This window comes from Anoplophora glabripennis, unplaced genomic scaffold (assembly GCF_000390285.2).
Source record: "Anoplophora glabripennis isolate ALB-LARVAE unplaced genomic scaffold, Agla_2.0 scaffold411, whole genome shotgun sequence".
Classification (NCBI taxonomy): domain Eukaryota; kingdom Metazoa; phylum Arthropoda; class Insecta; order Coleoptera; family Cerambycidae; genus Anoplophora; species Anoplophora glabripennis.
Window position 1 is genome coordinate 421,056 of NW_019416793.1, and position 18,795 is coordinate 439,850.

At 32.9% G+C, this 18,795-nt stretch overlaps 1 protein-coding gene across 1 annotated transcript in view; it reads left to right on the forward strand.

Moving 5' to 3' along the window:
* Positions 1 to 2,215: 2,215 nt before the first annotated feature.
* The window catches only part of LOC108909681, a gene marked incomplete at its 3' end in the record, with an annotated part of 58,479 nt that continues 41,899 nt past the window's right edge, over positions 2,216 to 18,795 (forward strand). Inside the window, exon 1 of the mRNA XM_018714083.1 lies at positions 2,216 to 2,374. The remainder of the gene's footprint in view (positions 2,375 to 18,795) is intronic.

An 18,795-nucleotide genomic window follows, 5' to 3' on the forward strand; every position in this document is an offset into this window, starting at 1 on the left:
GGGTCAGTATAACATGTGTACCAAAATTCAGGATTTTATTTTGACCTCCGTAACTCCTTAACGAATCGTTTCCGGACGTACGTCTATAGGAACTTTTTTCTTATTTTCCGATTCTCAATTCGTATTTAAAATTTTTGCATATAATCCTGAAACACCCTGTATATAACTGTAAGAAGATATTATATCTAAACATGTAAATATACCAGGTCTTTTGTCAAAAAAGCTTCTTTATTTTGACACCTCAATATTATTTTCTTTGAGCTTATACAGCTTATTGTTATACAGGAACTGCGTCAAGATTGTAGAAAAACGCTCAGACCCAACGATTTTAGATTAAAAGGGGACATAATTTGCGCCCAATACTTTAAATTACAAAAAAATTTACATTTTAAAATTTAAATTATGTTTAGTTGCTTACTTACTACTTAGTTGATTAAATGTTCAAACTGATAACCACCCGCTTCCATACAAGAATAAATATTTTGTTCGAAACGTTCGCGCACATTCCGAAGCATTTCCGGAGTGATTCAACGGCATTCGTCGACGATTCTTTGATGCAAATCTTCCAGCGACGCTGGCTGTGTTTTATAGATTTTACTTTTTAGGTATCCCCACAAAAAGAAATCAAGGGGCGATAAATCCGGTGATCGTGGAGGCCCCTCAATGCTGCCCCTTCTCCCAATCAAATTCCGTAGAAAACGTTGGTCCAAATACTGACGGACAATTAATGCATAATGCGGAGGAGCACCGTCCTGTTGAAAAATCAAATGATCATCTTACTCTGGAACATTTTCAATAATATCACTCAAGGCAGGGTCAATAGCGTCTTCCAGTAATTGCAAATACATTTGGCCAGTTAAATTACTAGATAGAAAAAAAGGACCAAGCAGCCGTTCACCGAAAATTCCAGCCCATATATTTAATTTTTCCGGTTGCTGTGTATGTGCCTCGTGAAAAACTCTTGGGTTTAAATCGGACCAATACCGTCCCGTTCAAGAAAAAACTGCATTCATCAGAAAAACAGATGTTAAAAAGGAACTGTGGATTGTTCCCTGCTCGCTCACTCATTATTTCGCAAAATTGCAAACAGCGGTCATAATTATCCTCATGAAGTTCCTGGACTAACAATAAATGTATTTTGTATGGATGGAATTTATTCTTCTTCAAAATGGTTTGTATGCTAGTTCGATTGATCCCAGACACATATGCCAGGTGCCTCGTACTTAATGTAGGATCAAAATGAACTTGTCCCAAAACTGCAACTTCACTAGCTTCATTAACTATAGGTTTTTCACTTTCTCGTTTTTTATTAGCTACGTTCCCTGTCTCTTGAAATTTTTTTACTAACTGTTGTTCATTAAATAGCTGAACTGTTCTATTCGCACATTTATTGTTCATAAAGTAGAGCGAAATGAATTCCCTTTGCGCAATGGAATAAACCATAATGTTTAATTTTCAAAAACACAATTAAATAAACTACCAACCAACACTTCCAAATAATACTAGAAAATAATTTGGAATCCACTAATTTTAGGTTCATTGCGTATGTGTAGCATTCATTTCTGTTTTTTACAATTGTGTTTTTTTTTACGAAAGTGATAACAAATCGCCAAAAACCAATGTAACGCAAGAAATACTAAATTTATACCATTGGCGTAGGTACTTAACTCGAATGACTGACATTTTTACCGTTACTAATTGCTAGCAAAAAGAAATACACGTACTTACCATTAACATTTGTTTGGACACAAATTTTACCTATAACTTGTATATGTAACGAAGTGAATTTTCCGTTTCGTCATTATACAATTATGTTAAATTATTTGATTAAATAAAGATTCTTTTGTTTTGTTTCCGTGATTTCTCATATTTCTTCCTTTTCTAATATGTGCATTTACAATATGCATGTAACATCGTTGAGGCCTAAATAATGCACTGTTAATGTAGAAAGAATATTTTTTCTTTACTTTATTATGCATTTTATACCAAAACATTGAATGTATCTAAAGGCTTCTACCCGATTTTATTTATCACATGTTGGTTTAAGGTATTCATATACCTTAATGAAGCTTTTGTTTATTAAATTGCTCATCATGTAGTAAATGACACAAGTGCTAAGAGCGCGCATCTGTTGCGTAGGCATGTTAACCCCCATTTTTCCCGCGAGTGCAAGCAGAGGCAGCAGGAACAGCTGGTTAACCTCAACTTGCTCGAGTCTACGGCAGTCACAAGTTCGCAGTCCGTCGCGGTTCGTTGAAATTCACCAGTTTCTTCGTTACTCTCACTTTTTTAGTTTCTTCCGATAGACTGAACAGCTACTTTTTGTTGAACGTTGTTATTGTTATGGTTTTTTGGAGTTTGTGATTGAGTAGAGGTACGTCTTCTTCTGTTTACTTATTAGTTGTGTGCCAGGTGTAGCGTTACCACCTGTGCGCGTTCATATATTTATTTTGGCATTGAACGACCGGCAAGAAGGGCAAATACTACTTATGGCTTGATTTGGCTTACTAGTACCAAGGTAAACTAAGACTTTTGCAACAAATAGCTAGTGTTTTATTCAGCTTAATGATCAATCAATAAAAACAATGTTAATACATATATAGGAAGTAGTAATTCTTTGTTGACCAGAATATAGCCAAAACGAACATTTTTAACTAAATTTTGCAATATTCATAGAAGTATTAAACACCTTGTCTTCAAAATTATCGTACAATAAATGCACAACAGTTTGTTGTCATGGCAAATTTAGCTGTTAGAAGAAGTACTGGTTTTCAAAACATTGTAACTTTCTCAAAGCACTACCATACATCCAAAGATTTAGGATATAAATTTTTAATTTCACTCTATCAAAAAATAAGCTCGTAAAACTTTGTATAACTGTTAGTTGTGTATTTAGGTATTGTCAAAATCATCATAAATTTGGTACTTTCATTTGTTTCCGAGTATTTTCGTAATGTTTCAATCACAACTTTGCCTTAAATGAGCTAGATTTAAAGCTGAAACTGCAGTATATGAACTTTTAGCCATATAATCGATTGGTGATATTAATTTTTAGTAGACGTCACAGTTACGGGGCCGAGAGGTACACTCGTAATTGATTTAATTTTAATCATATAGGTAGTTCAGAATATTTTCAGCTTTGCGATTGCAAATTATATATCATAGTTTATTCTGCAAATATGGTAACTACAGGCTGTTTTATGTAAAAGTAAAATAAATTTTTAATTTTTAAAGAAGTTATCTGTGACTGTAACGTACTTTTACAGTGGTCGTCGAACTAAAGAAACTTAAGATAACAAATTTCTAATTTGACAGTTGAATTTGTATTGAATATCTAGCAGGAGAATATTCCGAGATATTGACAATGGGACAGTCTGTATCGAGGTCTTTATATAGTTAAGATATTACAAGCAATGCCTTCTATAGTCCTTTATTGTTACATTTTAAAATTCCTCCCACAATTTAAAAAGTTGGTTAACAGTTTAACAAATCTATGTACCTATTTTTGATTTTCGTAACAAGACGTTTCAACATTTTAAATTTTTCTCTAAATACCTAGGTACTTCCTCTTTCCAACAATTATAAATTTTTATTATTGTATACGATGATATCACTGACCACTGACCGATGGTGACAAATATATAATATATTATGTTTACTTATCCTGGGCATAAATAAATGTTTCATTACGATTTTAAATTTCTTTTAAGAACTGTTAATATATTTATGATAAAGAAATGTATACCACAACAATACAGCAAAAAGACACAAGATCGACCTACAAGGAGAAACAAGTATGACAAGAAGTTATCCAGTCGATATCAGCTGTAACGGTGTTCATTTGGGCATTTCTTAACGGGGTCATTCCATTGTAAAATATTTATTGAATGTACTTGGTTTAATCGCAAGTCAAAAGTCAGAACAACAGCTGCTAATTGAAGTGAGTCACACTGATGTGGCCATAACTGTCCTCCCAAATAAGCACTTTACAATTATTACATATCAAAAGTTTGATATATAAGAACGCCGGCAATGATGAATCAAATTATTAAGTTAAGTAAATATTAATAATGGTTTAATCTTCAAATTAAATCAGGAATTGTATCTGTTAATAACATATGTCCTCCGACAGGTAGTTTTAGAGATATGATGATATTACTTTTTCATAACGTAGCAATAAATTTTCGGTTTTGTATACTGAAATGGCATCCAAAAAGTGCTTCTTTTCAAATAAACTTAGAAGACGAAAATTTAAAATGTGAATATTTCGCATTTTTCGACCAATCTAATATCGAACAATCAAACTAACAAACACTGATTTAACATATTTCAGCAGAATCGGATTTAGATGTTATAAAATTACTAAGGTAACAATTTGGATTCCATTTTCGGTTAATATATCAGATGTGTAGGAAGATCAAACATTTGATTTGATTTAATGCAATCACATTTGCCTATCCGAAATTTTCATAATGAAAAAAAGATCCATAAGTAAAAGATAAAAAGTAAATAAATATTTCTTCATTTCGATAAGTGCGAGGGATGTGTAAAACAATAACAATATATTTTACATTTGTTTCAACGCTTAGAAAGTTTGCAAATGCCAATAGAAAATTGTATGGTTGCCTGCTCAGTAAAATTCGGTTCGCTTCCTTCCATTACAATGTCCTTATCGTTCCTAATGTTTAATATAGGTACTATTGTTTATATCTACTCTTGTGCTTAGATGTTGTCTATAATTATCGTGTGAGATACGAAGTACTGAAGTTTAGTACCTAGTAAGTACTGCCCAAAATCCAAAATACGATCTATTAGAAGCACAGTGCCTCCTAATGCTTTGTTAGTTGCATTACTATGAGAACTTGGGGACCGCCTAGCCGGGTGTCTTGGCCGGCGGATTTCGATCTGCCGAGTCACGGACATGGGCTGGAATTTGGATAGGTGACCTAAGGCAGGCTCGGGGACGTGGCTGTGGCAGCCTACCAAGAGACCTGGGTCGCCCAACATTTGCCGCACGCGTGTGGTCCCCGATAAATGATAATGAGAACAGAGCAAGAAATCTCTGTAACTCAAGACCATGCTATCATACATAAACTGTACGAGACTTTGCCACCAAGCCATCCGTGTAGTAAATAAGATGGTTTGAAGAAAAGTACTCGAGTAATGAAGGAGGGTGTACAAGGGGCCTAATAAGGCCTAAGTGCCGTGATGGAAGACAATTCCACCACCACTATGAGAACTTTTTTATCTGCTGTACTTCCAATAGTTTTTACTAGTTTTCAACGTTTCCCCCAATCATCCTGTTTATCTGCCAAAGTTTTGACTATATGGATCTTAAATATTCGTAATATTCCTACTTTAGAATTCAACAACTAAATCATAGGATATCGTCTTAGTGATTTGCACGATCAACACAAACAATTGCCTTTATAAATTATCGTTATATAATCGGCACCGAACACAGCACTCTATAATTATCCCATTATCTTGAGATAAGAAACAGCGTAGTATTGATTCGCTTGATTTAGTATCCATCAATATGCTAATATTGGAACAATGGAAGGAAGCAATAGCAGTTTTATAGAAAAGGTTGCACATTTAACTGCTGAGTCACGCAAAATTAACTTAAAAAAAAGTCAAACTGTAATTAAGAATTACACAGATCTCTCATTTTCTTAGAGCAGTTATAATTATGATAAGAAAAACTTCTTGGTTTAATTGACTTAACTCCCAGTATTTAAAAAAAGAGATATACTTTATATAAAACCATACATAACTATATATAAGCGATAAAAAAAATTGATATTCAAAATTATTTTTCCAGGTAGGAAAGTTTTTTATTATTTCCTATATTTATCACAGTTTTTTTATTTTAATTTATTATTATTACCATTACTTTAACTTGTAAAGCAAATGAAAAAGGCGCTGTTCAATTTGTTGTAACTGATGCATCTTTTGTAGCACATTCTTTAATACCAATTGTGCATAAACTTAAAACACTTTGCTGTATCTATGATCTGTAGATACAAGTTTTTCTCAGAAGTCAGTACTTGAAATTTTGAAATGCACAGACGAAGCTGGAGCTTTGCATACTAATAAATGAACAATTCAGGTGTCGATTATAAGATGTATGTACATAAAATACATACCAATGAGTTCGTTCACACATTATTATAAATTACATTAACTGTAAGCGTTTCAAAATTTATGTTAATTTTATTCATACTATAGCTCTTCCTTTTACTTTTGAGAGGCTCCAAGCTGTGTTAAGTAGGTAACGGTTTGATAGGATCTTATGCTTCATGGATTATATATACAAACTGGAAAACATGGCAGTTATTATAGTCCGTAGACTTATGGCATTTTTTGAAACAAGAACATTAAAGCGGTTTTTTGAAAAAAAAAATACATATTCGGTTATAAGCTCTCGAATTTTTGCTACATTTTAAAAGTATTATGCTAATTGAAATAAATTTCAAATTTATTCTAGAAATCCTGCTCAATAAAGTCAAACAATGTTCCTTGACACCAAAAATCTATGCATACCTAGAAAATATACCTAATCCCGTAGACAAGATTCTTAACTGCGAGATATTGCTAGAAAGAAAGTGGTTATTATTCTTGCTTAAGCAAATTCCAAGCGTTTTTTTTAAGTTTAGTATTATCTTCATATTGCGAATATTCTTAATGATTTAATTACGTAAATTTATGTACATAATATATTATCCAAAGAAACTGATTTTAGGAAAGTAGTAACAAAATAGGTTTCCGAATGAAAAACTATAAAAATTATTATACTTACTACTCGTCGTATACCACACCAACCACTCCATCAGGGTGGTCCTTAAGTACATTCCGATAATGAAAGGGGACGAAAGTAATAATTTTTGGTGATAGGTATTTACAAAGTTTTCCAGTTTTTGAAATAAATATTCGATCAAAATGTCAAAACATTTCATCTTGTAAACAATTTTTCTAAACTAGCTATTTCCTTCTTTAAAAACAAAGGTTACACATTTCCATCGAACTTCACTTGCTGGTTCAGAATTTGAAAAAATCTGTGGCCCACTACAACTTTTTCAGATCCCAAGTTCCAGGTCTTGCAATATGAGAAAGGAAATAAAAATCTACAATCTCTACCAATCACAACATAACCTAATTTAAGCTGGAGACGGAGAACGGAAAGCTTGCAGAAAATAGTAAGATTTAATAGTTTTCTATGGAGGTACTCCATAACATAGCACCACTAAAATAAAAGTGGGCTAGGCCACGTATTCTGTAGTATTTTGTTCCGCTGAATCAGAATATAAAGTTAGTTAGAGTTTCCGGATCAGTACACGTTTCGAACCTAACATCAAGAAATATCTCTAGAAAGCGGTTTTGAGATTTCAAACTGACTTAATAGTCAGTGATCGGAAAAACATTGGAATCCATGAGATCATGAAGCTTAATTTGATCTCAACAACTCACGTTCACTGATTGTACAGTCAGGAAAGTACTAATACGTTTTTTCAGTGTAGACAGAAAGAGAAAAAATAACAGGCTAGTTTGTAACACAAAACTGATCATGGGACTATTATAGGAGCTTGCATCTCAATTCATCAGAGTTTCGTGGTTATACATCCTCGCACACCTAAGAATTACGGGATTATTGGGTTATGGAGTTAAGAAAGCCCATCGACTGACAGTCATCACTTAGTTTTGTAGTTATACATCTTAGCGTATTCCAGGTTACGGGGTAACAAGGTTATGGGTTTAGGGAAGCCTACCGATCCACAGTCATGTAATTTCGAACACTGGATGTATGAGGTCCATGTTCCCATAGAGTTTCATGGTTCTACATACTCACACATCCCCTGTTATGGGGTTACGGGGGTAAAATTACAAGGTTATGGTGTAATAAGATCATGAATTCGAAAGTTTTTCCAATCACTGAGTAATCAAGTCAATTTGAATTCTCGAAAATCCCTTTCTAGGAGAGTGTCTTGATGTTAGGATGAAAACTCGAAACGATCTGGGCTTTCTGACTTTATATATACTCAGATTAAACGAGCCAAAATAGTACTTTGTGGAACTAATTTGATGAACCGCAATCCTTTAATAACTAAGATTTCGGTAATAACCATTACAAAATTGGAAAGGGAATACACTCAAGCTTTGTTTTGGTTCCCATAAAATCCGGTTCCGAACGGTTCTAATCATGCGCAGTCTGAAATATGCGTTCGTGTTTATTTTGAACGGTTCAGAATTTCGCAGATGTTTGTTTTGGTTTTATTCGAACTTGATTCGGAACCAATCTGAATCATCCGAAGAAGTTCTAGCTCCCTAACACGAATTCCCAAAAGCTCCGTTTGTCATTCATAATTTTTTAATTTCCTGTTTTCCGTTTAAGAAAAGTATCTTTTTATTGGATTTTATGAGTATATTTTTGTAATGCGTTCTGGTTTTCAAATAACTCCGGATAGTTACGAATCGTTCAGAATTTCTACTATGGCGTTTATATTTCTGTGATGATTCTGGACTGTTCAGAAATAGAGAACCAAAACAAAGCTTCAGAATAATAATAAATAATAATAATAAGTAATACTCTAGGCACAGAAATTAAGGGATATTAAAAAAATTCCAAAATTTTGGGTGATTTTGAAAAAGTTGTAACTTGAAGGGAAATGGTCGCAGAGAGAATCAAAAAAGGAAGGTTCAAGTTTCTAGTTTTCGAATCTGGAGTTTAAAATTGTTTATCGTCAGCAGTTTTTGAGTAATCATAAAAAAAACAACGAAAAACCTTCCTCTTTTTATTCTCTCTACGACCATTTCCCTCCAAGTTACATTTTTTTGAAAATCAACCAAAATTTTGGGATTCTTTTAATATCCTTAATTTATGTGCCTAGTGTAGTTACATTATTAATTATATTATGAAAACCCGATTATCTATTATTTTGAGATTTCTACATTAAATGGGAAATAATTCCCCAATAGCGTTACGAATATCTGGAACGCCTTATGGCAAATTAAAAACGTATTACTTAGATATGTGGTATTACCATAGAAATAAATCAATTTAATAACAGAAATTGCACGAACAATTATTATTGATGTCAATACATATTAAATGTCAAGCAAATATAGACTAAGCCTTATGAAAACGAATGCTCAAATTAAAAACAGTAATCTGTTACTTAATTCTGACAGCAATACTATTAGTTGCACTTTCGACTTCAGCACATCACTTTAAATACTTTAGATACTTTTGTTACCAATACTTTCTATCCGACTTAGTATTTGTTTATCTAGAACGATACGCCAGTAGGAATTGTGATATAATTAAATAATTATGATGGATAATAATTACAGTGGTGATATTTATGAGGATGGTATATACAGATCCTTCACAAATGTTTACAAGCCACATGACCGCCGATTTTAGGCAACCCAACATCCCTAAATCTTGGCGTCAACAATATTAATGATTTGTTTACAATGAACAATGACAAACCGTTATGTCTACGCGAAAGATAATGCGATCGCATAGAATCTCGTGTAAAATTACATCAATCGCAACCGATGACACAGAATGTTATGATTTAATTTGAGATTGATCGTGTTGTGTTAATTTTACTGTAATTTAATTTCTAAAGGGAAGGAAATAAAATTACTATTACAAACAAAAATACTGGTCACGTGGCTTGTAATCACTTATGAAGACTCTGTATATTGACAATGATAATAAAGATGCAGTAATGGCGAAAATGATATATGTTGTATGCACTTATAATGTAAATATGGGTTCCTTCATTTTATATGTATTGTTTAAAAAACATGTATTACATTAGTAAGGATATTTTATATAACTGAAAGGTTTTATGCAATTGGTATTAATTAATATGGCCCACTATGACATTTTCAGTTGTGGTACACGGGTACTTTAGTCAGTACCCGGGTAATTTTTTTAGCATGATTCGACGAGATTGGAAAATAAGTTATTAATAAAAATGTTTGTTCGCCCTCAATTTTAAAAAAAGGATAACTAAATGAAAACTTGCATGAAGAAGATTCCATTATTTTCGTACAAAATATCTGTTGTCAATGACTTGATCTACTTTTTGTAATACCCAGTATAAATATAACGATTTGATCTAGTACCTTTCCTCCTTAAACCATACTTTATTTAATACGTTTTCTGTGTACTATATTTCTTGACACCTGCACTGCTTTCTCTTCGATCTCTTTGTGCCAGTTTCATTCGTTCATTTATAGACTATCGATCCGGTATCTACTGCTTTGTTTGTATGACTCACTGTTCTCAGTACGCGTAGATTTAATCACTATAACCCATTCATAGAATACGATACAAGCATATCCTCGTATATCGTCGCTGACGATAACAAACTTCTACTGTTTCCACTTCCACTGGCTGAATTGAAAATAACTTATCAACATACTCGTAGTGGGCATAGGAAGTCGATTGTGTGTGAGAAATGTCTTATTATGAATACGGAATTCCATTTTGGCAGCATGCTGTTTACAAGTTAAAACATGTATTAAGAATTACTGGTAATATAGTAAGCAGGGCTAAACGTGCTGCACGCAGGAATTCTGTGTAGTATTTTTACTTCTGCGACTGCAATCGTTTGAAAACTTTAATACTTATGTTTTGGACAACGTACAACTTCTTAGTGAGTCATTCAGTGGACAAACTAATCGATTTTATATATGTCTGTACTTCCGCCATTCGTTTGTCTCTTTTTAATTCTTCTCAATATCTCTCTGCCACTATTACAAAATACCATGTTCATTCATCCAGAATCTATGTAATATCCGTTTTTCTTAGTATTACATATTAAACCTACACATATTTTTATTTTTGTAAATTATGATCGTTACTCAACATCTCCAACATTTGTTTTTTGTTACATAAAACGAACTTTCTACACTGAAAGAAATGGGCTTATTAAACTGTTTATCTAGAATAATGTGTATAGCGCATATTAAAACTTTCATAACAAATATACAACTTTTATTAAAAAAAAGTAATCATCTCCATACTCATTATTCAATGAGTTTAACTGGAAGGTGCTTAATACACCTTATGCATCTGTGAAATAAACGTTACAATCAATACATTATTATTTGTTATAGACTTTATGTTCCAATTGTATAGTAGGGAATATTTGTTGTATAAAGACCAGTATCCGAATTTGTATAACAATTGTATTAGAATTATTCTTTCTTATATTGATTATATGTCCGTTTTTAACGTGTAAAACGCGTCTTATAATGGTTAAGTGATCGTCACCTCTCGGTGCATAACCGGTTATGATCGTAAAATTTCCGACAGCCTGCTGTGCATCGACTTACGACTATTACACGTCTAGTTTGATGAAAATAGACAATATAGGCACATGTTTTGTGGGATACATGATCATATCGCATTGTGTGAAATGGAAAATTATGTAAGTATCTAACTGTTTTAAGGCTTCTAATTGTTTTGTTTTTTCAAATGTAAATCTTGCCTAAATCTTAATTATTATTATTTTGTATGCCCTATTAGAAACCGTTGATGTTAAGTTTTACATAAGATGGAGGAACAGAAGGTTAACGGTGACAAAGAAGAGCATGGGTATAAAGTCAATCAACCAAAGGAAATAGAATTAGATGGAAAGAAGCTCAACCTTTCAGGGGATGCTTCATTCTTAAGGTGGAAGAGTTATAGTGCAAATTCTCATGTAATACAAGAAAATACGGGTGCATCGTTCCTAAGAAAATAAACTGGACAGTTTTGGGAGCGATTTGTCGTCATTTCAAATACTTAAATGTATGTTTTATGTTTACATTAGAACCTTAGCTTGTAATTCAATTCAATAAAATTTCTGAAAACTTAATGTCATATGTTTTTAACTCATATAAGTATACAACAGTTTAATACATTTATTATTATAAAACTTATAACCAGTACTAGATGTGTTAGGTGTATGTTTTCAAGTGGAGCTTATTTACAAGTAATGATTAGATTACCTTACGGGTGTGGTACATAAACATGTAGTCAGACTGTCAGAGGCAACAATGGGCAGATGAGATGTGATCGGGGTTCCTGGCAATCACTCGTGATATGTAACAAACAAGTATGTTCTTAATACGTAACTAATTATTGTTTACACTCACCGGGGGCGCCCCGCCCCGTCCCTCGCTGTCCTATCTGGTGGTCACCCGATGTAGGTTGTGCATGCACCTGGAACACCTGTAATCAAAACTACACACACATACACTCACTTCTTTCATCCTCGTATCACTCGGCTCAGCCCCTGGATACGGCGCCCCTCGGCTAATGCCCCACGGCCTCCATTCATTCTCGTATCACTCGGCTCAGTCCCTGGATACAGTGCCCCTCGGCCTTACCATTCATTCATTAGTGACAATAATAATAACACGTTTCACTATTAGTGACACAATAACAATAATAACACCTGATTTATAGAGACAGATCTGTCCTAATTACGTGCTTTAATCAGTAGGATTTTAATAAGTAATCGGTGAGAACGTATTCACGTATTACCCACTATACTTCTGAAATACGACTCTCTCGTCTCTAACGCAGGAACCCAGAATCACACCGTCAGCTGTAAAGAATCTACATAAATAATAAGGCTGTGAAACACAACCAATCATTTATTGAGAACTAAGCCTAGTTATTTACTTATTTGTTTATTTAGTTCTTTTCTTTCAAACAGTTCCTAACAGATGTTCTAATAACGAAATGGAACACTTTAATAACAGTTATTGCTATTATTTCGTAAAGAGTATAAAAAACGTTTATACTAGTTATACAATAATTTAATAAATAATAAGGTTTATAGTCACTATACAACTGTGCTAGCAGTACGCGTTTTATATCCAATATTCACCTGTTTAACTGTCACATATAGTACACAATGGTCTTATAATGGCATATAGAATTCTAATAAAGAATAAAACGCATTTCTTTCAGTGTAGTTCCTAAAACTCTTGCAAGATTTAAGCAAGTGAAAATCATTTTATACTAAATCCAAATTATATGCTGAATAACATGAAGGAACAACTATTAAGTCTTCGCAGCATCAGTAGGGTGGCCAATGTCATGGGAAAGCACAATACTCTTAATTAGTTAGCAGTCCTTTGGATGGCACGTCTCTATTATTGAAAGAAGATCTGCTAATCTGTAATCATTACTTTACCTGAAGTCAACAAAATAATATTCTTCTTATGTCATAAAATAGTAACCATAACTTAGTTTGTAAAACCTCCATGGCAGTTGTTAGTGGTGAAGCAAATTTCAGACTGGTTGCCACGTTGTCGATTGTTAGTTGTCCCTGAAACAGCGATAAGTTTGGCTGGTATTTATATTTCCTGTATATACTAGTCTGATGCATGGTCTGTTACCGTTCTGATCCTTGGTTTCTGTAGATGAGTTGTTTCCAAATTTCAGATAATTTAAAGTTCTCATCTCGATTGAAATAATCTTGTTTCTTCTGAATATCTGTTACCCCCTAAGGTAGATCTAATTAACACCAGAGTTCTGGTGAGAGATATAAGGTTTACGACTAAGCTACAGAGAGTCAATAGAAATCCAAAAGAATCTAGATAATTCTAGTTGAGTTGAGAAGTTACTTGCAATTTAAAAACGACCCTTTTGCAAAAATCAAGGAAGAGGACCATGGCAATGAGTACAAACCTTGCGCCTGAAGGACATAGATTAGAACACACAGCAAATATAAAGATTTATAGGTAGGCTCTAGTTTTAGATCTTCTGAAGAAGAGAGCTACATGCCTCTCAAAACGCAAGAAGTCTAAACTTACGACGTGGCAACCAGTATATAAGAATAATATATTTTCGATTAAATAATGTCCATGCACTTTCTTTTATTTTCGAGAATGCCCGCGAGACTCTCATTTTACTGTCTGTCATGATTCGATCAAAAGATTCTTCAACTTGGTTATCGACCTAAAAATAGTCTAACAGCAGTTACGTCATTCTTTACTTTAGTCATCTAATATTAGCGGAACTCATCCAGCAAAATTTTGAGCAAAATTAATGTGGGGTGTATCAATAGCGATCTTCACCACTAGATCCATTTATTTCTTGAAGTTTCCGGTTACGATAGGCAAGCGTCCTTAATCTTCATTTTAACATCAATTCTTCCTGAAAACAATGAGGAAAGTACCTAAAAAACCATAATATACCCGATGTTGGTAAATTGGACTGAGTTTAATATGTTAGTTAAATTAATCAGAGCATAGAGTAGATCACTACTTGTACTTTCTATAGTAGGTCTTTTGTTGGCAAACGGATATTAGATTCTACATGCCTTCACATCGTACTGCTTTGGAATCATATTAGAAGGTGAATGATCATGAGAGCACAATTTATTTAAATAGTGGAATTACAAAAATTCGATACTGTGCCAACTCAACCCTTCAATGTTGATAGTTATCATTACACTATAATACCTACTGTTAAACAATATTTGATTTTTTTTTTTGGAAAAATATATTTATATATTGAAAATATTTTAATAAATATAATGCAGGTATAGTCTTTCCGAAGTCAGTTGAACATGTATAAAAAACCGAGCAATCAAATTTAATAAGTTTCATAGGCGTCCCTAAAAAAGTTTTCTGCTAAGTGTAAAAAATTATAATAATTTGTATAAAATGTGTAGAAAATTTCTATTATGTATATGTTCATTTGGCCAATAACATATTTTAATTATTTATGTCCTCAAATAATTTTATTATATTGGTGGTAAATTTCGTTTTGTTCCATTTCAAAAGGTCTCTAAAATGCCATGTTGTGATAATATTAGTAAACAAAATATCCCTCTTATTTCTCCCTTTCGCAGTTGTAATATGAATGATTGATAGAAGGTACCTATAATAAATTAAAATTACCTGAATCACACCAAATTCCGCATTGCTGCACTGCACTGCTGGGCAATTTATCAACCACTTGTCAACTGGTATGATTTATTTCCCCGTAATCCAATGCAACTGTCTTTGTTTTCCTTTGGCCGCGCTCGCATTCTTCAACTGGTCGTATACATTTCTACCACCTGCACGTTTAGTTCGACCAGACCTGTATATGGGTATGGCTAAATAAATATGGGAACAAGTTTTTCAAAAATTTCAGTGCCGAGTTGCTGCACAGCGACACAACCTGGTACATACCTTGAAGTTATTGGTTCTTCAATTGACTTCGGAAAAACTATAATACCTGGTTCTGCCAAGAAAAGTATTTTTTTAAACTTTTATGTATATACTTTATATATCCATAATGCCTTATGTTATCTTTGAAAATAAAAACACGTGACATCATGGGAACGTTTGCGGAATTAGTAAAAGTACTGACTGAAAGATCGCATGCATCTTTTAATTTTTAAATATGGAATAAGGATGAAGTTACTGCCTGAACCAGGCTTAACGGTAATTTCTGAACAAATATTTATAACCTATAAACATGTGCAGCAAATGCAACAATCTATAGTTCGTGTCTGTTTGTGACATCGTTCCCATGTCGTTCACCCTGTCCCACTGAACCTTCACCCCGCTGTCCTAGATAACACGTATAGGGACTTATGTACAGGCTGTCCCTATAGCAAGACAAAATTGAGTGACTTCCTTAGCGGTAGAAGTACACACTACTACTGAATATAATAAAAAGTTAAAAAAAAAATGAAGGTCGCCTTAATTTTCACATTTTTTTATTATTGCTTCTAATTACACAGTTGAAATGAGTTTATCAACAGATACTTGATTAAACTAAAAATTTTTAAAAAAAGCAGAATTTCCGATAAATTGGATATATCTCAAGAAGCATCAGAGTTGAGTATAACGAATAGGTATATAGTTTGATAAAAATAAGAGAAAAAAAAATTAAAGTATGGAATGATTCAATTTTATAAGTTTGACCTGGAACTATGAAACAACTAATTCCAGAAGACATTCTTTCTCATTTACTACGAGAATTACTTTACACTATTTGGACATTCTATACGCAAATGTTCATATAAGCGTATCGAAGAAATGTCAATAGTAATGCCTCCCTTATGGGAAAACGAATTCAGAGCAAAGTTACCTTAATGGCTGAGTAATTAATCGAATTTCCATATTTAATGATGGAATGTGCCGTACAGCGGGAAGTTCTGAAATTATAGTGCATTATCTAATTATTTCGGCAGACGCATAATTTTCCAGTCCGTCCTTTCGCATTAGGGGTGAAATATAACGGGCGATATGGTTCAGGTTCATGCCATAAATCACCGAAAGACGCACCCACCTCAAAAAACGTTAGTTATCTATGAGAAGGGTTATATCACGGCGGAACTTGCGTACAATCGATGTGGTAGTTCTTGTGTTACAGAAAAACCAAAATTATTGGAAACGATTTATTCTTTATAAGATGTAGAAAGGCATGTGTCATTCATCCTTGTAATAAAATTTTCGTTTCGAAAAAGAGTACGTATTTGTGGACCATCAAAAATACCTTCTTTCAATTTCGCATCACTTATCGCTGGAAACTTCTGTCCTAAATATTGAAAACAGTCACCAGCTTTGTCCAGAGCTTTGACAAACTGCTTCATGAGACCAAGCTTGATATGAAGAGGAGAGAACATTTGAAGGCTCAGTCAGTGATATACAGGGTGATTCACAAATGGTGACCAAAATTGAAACATCGTATGCTTTGGTGAATTTTAACCCATAAAGTTTGTATCTAGGACGCTTCGTTTAAAAGATACAGGGTGTTAAACTTCAAACAATATTTTCAATTTTCTTAAATAATTTTGAAGCTAGTAATTGAAATAATTTGAAATTGAGCACAATTGGGTATTTATGTATTTGTCCAAAATCTGAGGCCTTTTTCTAAAATTTAGATGCTTCAGTGGCGGATATACAGGGTATCATTGGCATATTTTTCTAAATAATATAACACACCACAGCTTTACGGTAGCAACCATGATATTTTCGGATTCGTCTTTAAATTTTTAGTAATTTGTAGAAAATTAAAAGACAAATCCGGAAATATCATGGTTGTTACCGTAAAGAAGTGGCGTACTATTTTATTTAGAAAAATATGCCACCAATACACTGCATCTCTGCCATGTAAATTTTAGGAAAAGCCTTCAGATTTTGGACAATGTTTACATAAATGCATGTGCCCAATTTAAAATAATTTCACTTCCTAGTTTTTAAATTATTTAAAAAAATTAAAAATATTTCATCACGCAGAGGATACAATCGAAAACAACATCAGCATATTCTAAATCTATGACAAAAAAATCAAGATCCTCTAAAAAATGCTTATGTAATTTGCTGTTTCCTCCCTATTTCCTATAAAAAGATGGAGTTTAAGAGTTTCGACATCGTTGCATAGCTGTTTTCTGTTGAAAAAATCATGCATATTTATTTTGGATTTAACTTTATTTATTCCTAATTTTTTCTCAAAGAAAAACTATTATTAACTTGTTCTACACAGTAAACTGTAAAAAAAAATACCAAAAAAACTTATGGCTCCACAAATAAATACTATATACTTTTGAGATTTTTCAACTCAGTATAACCTCCTGAGGATATTATTGGAATCTTCAGTACTGAGCTCAGAGTTCATATTTCATGTTTTTGCACTGCCAAGTCGTCCAAGAATATACTGTTATTGGTAAATATAACATATGGAGAAAGAAAAAACATATCTAAATCAAAATAGTCTTCTATAAGTTATATCCGATATCCTGTCATGCCAACGACAAAACAAATGGGTACGCAAACATTTTTTCTGTAGGAACTTCACCAGACTCTGACCTAGATTGCGAGGAGACAGTGATTTTTATTCGGCTGCTCTTTATTCCATTTCGTCTTATCAGATACAATGTCAAGAGAATACATTAGACAAAAATCGGTTGCAAAAGTTGTGTAACGTTAGACTATGATTGAACCTTTTAAGCTGGCTTTTAAGTTAACTCGGAACACGTTTCAGTATCATTCCATTGGATCCCACTAGATTTAAATAATACATATTTAACCATTTTACTCAACTTAACTTAATACTTAACGATTTTAATTGAGAAACCAAAATTGAAAAATAGAAGTAAGGTTTGTTTAGCCAAAAAGTTCACATAGTGTATGATATACTATGCGATTTCAAATTAGATCACGTTCTGTTAAAGGTCTAATTATATTATATTTTATACGTTTCAACTAGGGATATATTTCTTTATCAAGGCTGCAACAAAATATGAAAAGCCGTTAACTTATATTCCAGTGACAACAATTATATTTTCTTCAAATGCTTTAAAAGCCCAACGTAATATACAAAAAAGTAATTTCCAAAATTACTACAATGACAACAACATCCAAACAAAAATTATAAATATGCTTTTAATATTAAAAATTGAAAGCAACAACTTCCTGCTCCAAAAACTACAACAAACAGTTTATCACAAAAAGTAAGTAGGTACATGATAACTTGGAACAAAATAAATGAATCAATTTACGTATACACAAAAGTTAACTTATACTGATATGTAACCATATTTATGTAATATCACGAAACGATATTTTTTCATTGACCTTTAAAACGGTTTGAGCTAGAAACTTTGTGCTTGACATGCGTGATAAGTCTTTTTAGTACAACATATTTATTAGTTTATGTTTCATTATTTAGGCCACAGCTTCCTTTACCATCACATTTTTTTATCTGTATACCTATGATTAAATAATTACATTTTCTTACCTAAAATTGTTTTAAAGATTATTTGTCTCTTGTAAAAT